Raw genomic sequence first — 9,540 nt, forward strand, 5'->3', positions numbered from 1 at the left:
GATGCTGAAAATCATCCGTAAGAGCGATTTTGATGTAGTGGAACAATTGGGGCATACTCCGTCTAAAATCTCAATGTTGTCCTTGTTATTATCCTCTGAATCCCATGCCAATGCATTGATGAAATTCTTGAAGACCGCTCATGTGCCTCAAGAAACATCCGTCGATCAATTCGAACATTATGTTGCTAATTTGACTGTTGACAATGGCCTAGGCTTTTCCGATGCTGACCTGACGCCAGCAGGAAAGAATCACAATAAAGCTCTGCATATCTCCATCGAGTGTGAGGGGATCACCCTGGCTCACGTGTTGATCGACAACGGCTCTTCCTTGAATGTGCTCCCGAAAGCTGTACTCGATAAATTTGACTACAAAGGCATTGAACTGAAACCTAGTGATGTTGTGGTGCGTGCTTACGATGGTGCGAAGAGTGTTGTCTATGGTGAAGTGGTTCTCCCTATCAAGATAGGACCTCAAGTCTTCAACACTACCTTTCACGTGATGGACATTCGTCCCGCCTACTCCTGCTTGTTGGGGCGCCCTTGGATCCATGGGGCAGGTGCGGTAGCTTCGTCGCTTCATCAAAAGCTGAAGTATCCAATAGCAGGCATGGTTGTCACTGTATGTGGAGAAGAAGAGTATATTGTCAGTAGTGTGCAAGCCTTCAAATACGTCGAGATGGATGGTGAATTCTTTGAGACTCCTTCTCAGTCATTTGAAGTGGTTCCTCCACCCAGTCCTGTCCTTAAGCCAACTCCCCTTGTGCCCAAGGTTGTTCGTGCTCCCCCTGTCATGATCTCTCTGAAAGATGCTCAAGCCGCGATTGAAAGTGGTGATCGTATTGGTTGGGGTCGACTGATTAATGTACCGTACAAGTCTGATAAAGCTGGCCTGGGGTTTAACTCTGGAAAGATAGTCAAAAATCAGATTAACGCTATGGAAGATGCTGATAGTGATTGCGACTTGGATAGCTGGATTTTCCCAACAATTGGTGACGGACTCAAAAATTGGAAGACTGAAGACATTATCCCGATTTCCTTTAGTCAGGAGTAATTGTTATTGTTTATTCTAGAATTGCAAATTTTAATTTTCTTTTACAATCAAACTTCTTAAAGCATTGTGTCTATGCCCGAGGCACAATGGCTAATTTGTTAGGGGTTTGTCATTTTCATAAGCATATTCATATTCAATAGATCAATGGACTTTTTGCATTCAAATATTGCGCTCTTTATCTTTCCTGTCATTTTTCAAACAAGCTATGTTTCTTGCACACACTCACGTAACAATTTGCCGATCCATATCCACTCTGGATCCTGTTGGTAATGACTCTGCTACTGTTCATTATGACTTTGAAAATCCGATCTACCAAGCCGAGGATGGAAGCGAGGAAGATTGTGAAGTCCCTGGAGAACTTGCCCGACTACTGCAAGAAGAAAAGACTATATAGCCGCATGAGGAATCAATTGAAATTGTAAATCTGGGTACTGAAATAAACAAGAAAGAAGTCAGAGGTTTCTTGGGGCACTCGAATTACATTGCCCGATTCATTCCACACTTGACTGCTACCTGCAAACCCATCTTCAAATTACTGAGACAAAATCAAGAGATGGTATGGAATGATGAATGCCAAGAAGCTTATGACGAAATCAGGAAATATCGCCAAGAACCTCCAGTTCCGATGCCACCAGTTGAAGGAAGACCTTTAATTACGTATTTGACCGTGTTAGAAAATTCAATGAGGTGTGTTGGGGCAACATGACGAGTCTGGTCGAAAAGAGCATGCCATATACTGCCTTAGCAAAAGGTACCGACTGTGAAACAAGATACTCACAGCCCGAGAAAGCTTGCTGTGCTTTGGCCTAGGCTGCTCGCCGACTAAGACAGTATATGTTGAATCATACCACCTTATTGACTTCTAAGATGGATTCTATCAAATACCTATTTGAGAAACCTGCTGTCTCCTGAAAGAGTTATCACTGACAATGGTACTAATTTGAACAACAAGATGATTACTGAACTCTGCACGCAGTTCAAAATAAAACACCATAACTCTTCTCCGTACCGGCCAAAGATGAACGGCGCCGTGGGGACTGCTAACAATATCAAGAAGGTCATGCAAGAAATGACAGTAACATACAAAGACTGGCATGAGATGTTACCCTTTACTCTTTACGGTTATCGCACTTCAGTGCGCACTACGACAGGGGCAACTCCGTTCTCTTTAGTCTATGGAATGGAAGCCATCTTACTAGTGGAAGTTCAGATTCCCTCTCTAAGAATCATGAAAAAGGCGGGCTTAGATGAAGATGAATGGATTCAGACTCGACTCGATCAGATAAATCTGATTGATGAGAAGAGACTTGCGGCTGTTTGTCATGGGCAGATATATCAGAAATGCATGACCCAGGCATTTAACAAAAGAGTTAAGAGACAGGTGTACCAACTTGGCGACTTGGTGATCAAGCGTATCATTCTACCACAAGGTGATCCCAGAGGCAAATGGACTCCCACATACGAAGGGCCATTTGTGGTTAAGAAGGTATTCTCTGGTGGAGCCATGATACTCGCTACTATGGATGGTGAAGACTTCCCACATCCCGTGAACGCGGACATAGTTAAAAAATACTACGCATAAAAGAGACCCGCTAGATCGACGTATCTAGGCAAAAGTAAGGGCATCCCGGCGAACCAAAGGGTTCGGGCAAAAATTAGGGATATATAAAAAAAATGTACACACGGCAAGTCGAAAACCTGAAAAGGCGGCTTGGGCAAAAAAGGGTATCCTGGTGGACTGAAAACCTGAAAAGGCGGTCCAGGCAAAAATTAGGGATTAAAGCGTATGACTATGTCCCGTTCTCAGTCAACTTTCATCCAAGTTCGAGGGACTGACCAAGCCAATCACTTCTATCCGACAGCAAGGGATGAGATGCTCGAAGACATAATGACAGTAGTAGGCTTAAAATCAATAGGACTTCTTCCACATAGCTTTCTCTTTGTTTTCGACAATTTCCTCTTACTAGGATTTCTGTCTCCTTGTACACAAATTGCCTGTTTATAGGCCTCCTTTCAAAATCAATACAACCCTCTTTCAAAAAAAAGATGCTTTTGTTTTTACTTTTCTGTTTTGGTTGCGTAAATGTCCATTGATTTAATTTGAATTAATATGTGCATTTGAATATGATAAATGTTTACCAAAATATATGCGTAGAATAGCAATAGCAATTACTACCCGACTTCAGGATCGAGGAGAAGGTCTAACCATGCTTCCAATGAATCCGCTACCAATTCTATTCCCCCAGCAAGTCTGTTATTCCTCAGAAGAAATTAGCAGTATTCCCCGGCACAGCCAGTTACTCCCCAACAGAGGTCGGCATCATCAGACAGATTGATCATCTCATCCATCCTCAGCCAAGATCTGTGGAATATTTCTACCATCAGACAGAATCAAGAACCCCCTGCCGAGAAAGGGTCATCGTTACAAATATCTCCAATCAGTAGATGGGGATTTATTTTCCCCAGTAGAGTCCCCAAGCAGAACTTCTCATACGCATAACTCATTCATTACATCATTTCACAGCATACGCATGCATACAACATTCACATTTATTTTAGCATAACACGAAACATCTCATACATCATGACATAGCATGAAGCTAACTTTTCTTTGCAGGTTATTTATCCTCCTGATATAGTCAAAATAAAAGGTTCATTCAGACAGACACCTTTATCAATCACATTCAAGATTCAGATACATATTTCAAATACAGTTCATGGGAACATTCATTCTGACAACACTTCGATATCCTCCTAACGATGGCATCTTTAAGCCCATCCCAGACATTTATTGCAAGTACAACATATACAGGTTATCAGATACAGCCTAACATACAGTTCATTCTGATTCAGCCCAACATATGACTTCTTCAGCAACTCCAATGCGGTCTAACGTACGACCCATTTGGACCTTCAAATCCTCAGATGCTGCCTAGCGTACGGTACATTCAGGGGTGTAGTCTAGCGTACGACTACTTTCTTTTTCGGATGCAGCCTAACGGACGGCTCATTCTACAACTCGGATACGATCTAACGTACGATCCATTCTGAACTTCAACAACCCCAACGCGGTCTAACGTACGACCCGTTTGGATCTTACAACCCTCAGATGCTACCTAATGTACGGTACATTTCTGAAGTGTAGTCTGGCGTACGACTACCGCTTTCATCATCAGATGCGGCCTAACAGACGACTCATTCTGCGACGGTCTAACGTACGACCCGTTCGGATGTCCATCCCCTCAGATGCTACCTAACATACGGTACATTTCTGAAGTGTAGTCTAACGTACGACTACCCCTTTTCGTCATCAGATTCAGCCTAACGTACGGCTCATTCTGCAACTCAGATACGATCTAGCGTATGGTCCATTCTGATCCTTTATCCCCAACAGCATATGACACACTCCGACTCCCCAGCGAAGTCGGCAGCCTAATGGATGACTCATTATACGGTCTAACGTACGACCCAGTGTGGCACCCATGTCTTCAAATTGGCCTAATATACGGCGCGATCTGAAGCTTTCGTCATCAAACCGCCCGGATGGCACCTTTAAGCCCATCTCCATCAAGACCAACTGTCGATTCTCAAGTGCAAATTTTTGGGGCATTCTAGTGTTCAATAATCTTCCACCTCCAGACCGCGAATGGCATACACGCCATCCTAACTCTCTCGGTTCAAGAATATTGAACAGGGGCAGCTGTCATACCCCAAAAATTACCCATCATTTTTCCTAAAAAAAAAAAAAAAAAAAAAAACGAAAAAAAAACGGAAAAAAAAAAGAAAAAAAAAATTAATTAATTAATTAATTAATTAATTAATTAATTAATTAAATAATTAAAATAAATAAATAAAATATAACAAATTATTTTGGACTTGGGTCTCCCTCATTCCAAGCCCATTACCTACGAAATTAGTCTATAAATACTGAAGTTTCAGTGGGGGGAGTTAGACTTGGAGTTTACACTGGGAGATTCACTGGAGAAAGAAGGAAGAGAAGCAAAACACTCTGAGGTTTCCTTGGAACAAAACCTTGAGGAAAAAGAAAGAGAGAGAACAGAGAATGACGGATAGAAACTTTGGCATAGGAACCCTGCCAACCCGGAGAATTCAGAATAAAGAAACCCTGAAGGCAGCTCATCCGCCCCGAAGCCATCGCCGCCCAATTCCCGCCGCCTAACTCATTCCGATACCACAAGTGGCCAATCCCTTCAACCTTGAATTGGCAAACAGGTTTGCGTATCTCTATTGTTTATACTTTCAATTGGCCATATTTGCATATATAATGCATCATGATTAAATGTTGATATATAATTTGCTTTCGTATGTGAATTTAAATATGCCTGAATACCCTGAATGTTTGACCATGCTGTTCCTGTGATTAAATGCCATAAAAATTCAAGGTTCCTAACATGGGGCTGTTTTCAAATTCAAAATCCGTGGCCGCTCGCTAGCACATCGCTAGGCGAGCCTGGGGCGAATATTCGCCTGGCCTTCGCTAGGCGAAGCAGAGGCGAACGAGACAGTAGCTGACTTTTCTAGTCTGTTTTTTTTTATGTTTTTATCATAGCCATGCATTATTCATCCTATCCTATTTACTGTTGCGATATTTTTTCCGGTGTAATCTTCGATTGCACCCTGATTTGGTATTCTGACATGTTTCTTTTTGAGCTTCGAAAAGGTTCACATATCCCAGGAAAAGGTTATTGGCTAGGTATTCCACTTTATTTGTGGGATACCCTTGTGGAGTTTTCACCCTAAATTACCTAATTAATTTTGATGTATTAATTTTAATGTATTAATTTTAATGTATTAATTTTAATGTATTAATTTTAATGTATTAATTTTAATGTGGGAGAATTCCTCCTAATCACCTAATTAATTGTAAAACTTTGCCTTTGAATAAGTGATCTTGGACCTCTCTTTGTTGCCTTACGATTACGATATTACGGTCATGTCCCGCGAACGTGGGGATACCCTTAGCAAAGACCCTTCGGTTAAATCATCATAAAATAAATTATAGTCCCTCGGATGTTGCCTTCGAATATACAACTTTGTCCCTCGATGACCCTCCGATGTTGCCTACGGTTAAATGAGGATAGTCCCTTCGAATGCTAAGGTATCCTCATAACTGTTGCCTTCAATGACCAATCGATGACCCTACGATGACCCTTTTACATCCAAAGGATAAAACTACTTATTTCTCAATAATAAGGACAGTTTTACCCTCATAAGGATAGGAAATGCCCGTAAAGACCTTGGGTCGATATAACTCTTAATTGCTGGCTCACAACTTAAAACATTTTTTTTGCACCTCACACCTTTCAAAATGCCTTTAGAAAATCACCACTTGGTATACATTCATACTAGAATCATTACCGAGTTATATTTTTCTAAACAATTTTCAAAACTAAAACGGGATAACCACTTTGTATACATTCATACAAGAATCATTACAAAGTTAAATTCTCTTTTCAAAACAATTTTCCAAACAATTCACAAACACTTTTTTAGACAAAAATAATATAAGTGATCGAGCAATTAAGAGCCCATGGATAACCATGGATACAAAGGGTGCTAACACCTTCCCTTTGTATAATGTACCTCCCGAACCCAAAATCTAAATTAAGGTCTTTCCTGTTCTTTTCCACCTTTCCTTATTGGATAAAAGAAAAGTCGGTGGCGACTCTTGCTAACCGCGACATTGCGATAAAAAACACAAAAAGTCCAGTTCACCGTATGACATTCACTAAAAGACGCCAACCAACCATAGTTCCCCCAACTACGAATGCTCTGATTTCCTTATTGCACCATAAGGATAATTAGGCACGAGATTGCGAGATCTTGGCGAGCACACTAATAAAAAACCCTCCCTTTCCCTTTCTGAGGTTCTCATCCCTTTCTATTTTCAATATATTTATAACCCAAAGATAACAAACAAACATAAATTAACACTCAAAACACAAATTAGAACTAAAAGGCTCTCGTTGAGTACAACGGACGCAAGGGGTGCTAATACCTTCCTCATGCGTAATCCAATCCCGAACCCGAATATGGTTGCGACGACCATTATTCCATTTCCTAAAGGTTTTATCGATATTTTCCTATTCCTTCATTGGGATAAATAAAGTTCGGTGGCGACTCTGTTCGAACATAATTTTTTCCGCGACCATCGCGAGGAATTGTATTTTTCGAGATGCGACAAGTCCCACATTGTTTAGAAAATTGGAGATTGAACATTTTATAAGTGAAAGAATCCATACATATATCACCTTAAGGCTATGGGTGAACATGTGGTGTCTCTCTCACTTGTGTGTTGTTCTTGACCCAATGTGGTTGCTCCTCATGATGACCCAACAGTGGTATTAGAGCCGATGATTCAATTAAGGGACATGTTCCTTGTACTGAAAGTCTTCCTGACAATATGGTGGTCAAGTGACGTGTTTTATTATAGTGTCTGCAACGGCGGTACAAGTGTATGTGGATGAAAAAGCTCCAGCTTAAGGATAAGCATAATGGATGAGCTCACACATGAGAGGGAGATTGTTATGTACAAGTGTGAGTAGGAAGCCCCACATTGCTTAGAAAAGTGGAGGTTGATCACTTTATAATCCATATAGCTCAGAAGTATATATATATATATATATATATATATATATATATATATATATATAATATATATATATATATATATATATTATATATATATATATATATATATATATATATATATATATATATATAAAGACTATCTATATTACTGTGATATTAGATTAGATTCAATTTAAAGACTATGATTTGGAGTAAGCTAAAAAACTTACTCTTGGAGTAAGTTGATCCCCACTCATATATATATATATATATATATATATATATATATATATATATATATATATATATATATATATATATATATATATATATATATATATATATATATATATATATATATATATATATATATATATATATATATATATATATATATATATATATATATATATATATATGAGATTAATTACTATGCACTGTCAGTGTAACAAAATTTACACTGTCGATTCACCACCATCATCGTTTGGATTACTTTATAGATTTTTAAAATAAAAGTCAAACTTATTTTAATATCCAACGTCTAGGATTAACTGACCGTGTAAAATCACTTTACACTGTCAGTGTATTTAAATTAAATCCTATATGTATATCACCTTAATATTTTGGGTGAACATATGGTGTCTCTCTTATTTGTGGGTTACTCTTGACCTAATGTGAAATCTCCTCATGATGACCCAACAATAATTGACAATGAACACAGAAACCAAGAAATTAAAAGTTATGCTCCTATTTTTATATGGAGTAGACATAATAATAAAAAATGCAATAAAATAGTAAGTTATTAACAATCCATATAACTCAGAATTATATATATACAAAGACTATCTATATTACTGTGACATTAGATTAGATTCAATTTAAAGACTATGATTTGGAGTAAGCTAAAAAACTTACTCTTGGAGTAAGTTGATCTCCACTCATATATATATATATATATATATATATATATATTATATATATATATATATATTATATATATATATATATATATATATATATATATATATATATTATATATATATATATATATATATATATATATATATATATATATATATATAATTTCTCGTCAAGTGTACCGATAGTGTCGCAGTAATAAAATATCAAATCCACTGAGTCTGCTTTTTAACCAGACAAAAAATGTGTAATACAAAGAAAATAGTAAATGAGTATGTGTGTGTGTGGGGATGGTTTTCAAATGTCAAAGAGAAAATAAACAAAGTATTTAGAAAGAATTATGGAAGCGGCCAGGTTGTGTATAAAATCCCTTATTTGTCTATTGTTGATATTTGACGCCTTACATAAATAATCTCATCACTATAATCCCACGACGAATTAACAAAACCGCTATAGCCAATCCCTTGTGATATAACTCACTAATCACAACTCAAAGCTTCTTATTCCTAGTCCACTAGAGTAAGCAGGATTAGGCGATGCAACAAAGTGTTAATTCACTAGCCACTACTCGGGGTTTTCTATCCCTAGTTAACTAGCGTAAGCATGGCAATTACCCTAGGTCTAACACATAGACTAATGGTGAGTATTTCCTATGTGTCCAAAATCAGATTAAAAGAGTATCTTACATAAAAAATATTACAAACGAGAAACAATTGAATAGAATTATAGATTAAAGAATTCAAGCAAAGTCAAATCAACATATTTCCTAACAATATTGAAACAGGTTCATCAAAACACAGCCTAACCCAGAGAAATTTAGCTAATAATAATTCAAAATACAATACCAAAAACAATTAAGAAGAATTTCATATGAGACTCCTTGAAGGATTGACCTCCAATGGCTTCAAATACTTTCAAAATCACCTATGATGCTTTAAAAATCATACTTCTAGTGCCAATTTTCGTAACCCTTGAAAAAG

Source organism: Lathyrus oleraceus, chromosome 5 (genome assembly GCF_024323335.1).
Source record: "Lathyrus oleraceus cultivar Zhongwan6 chromosome 5, CAAS_Psat_ZW6_1.0, whole genome shotgun sequence".
NCBI classification, from domain to species: Eukaryota; Viridiplantae; Streptophyta; class Magnoliopsida; order Fabales; family Fabaceae; genus Lathyrus; species Lathyrus oleraceus.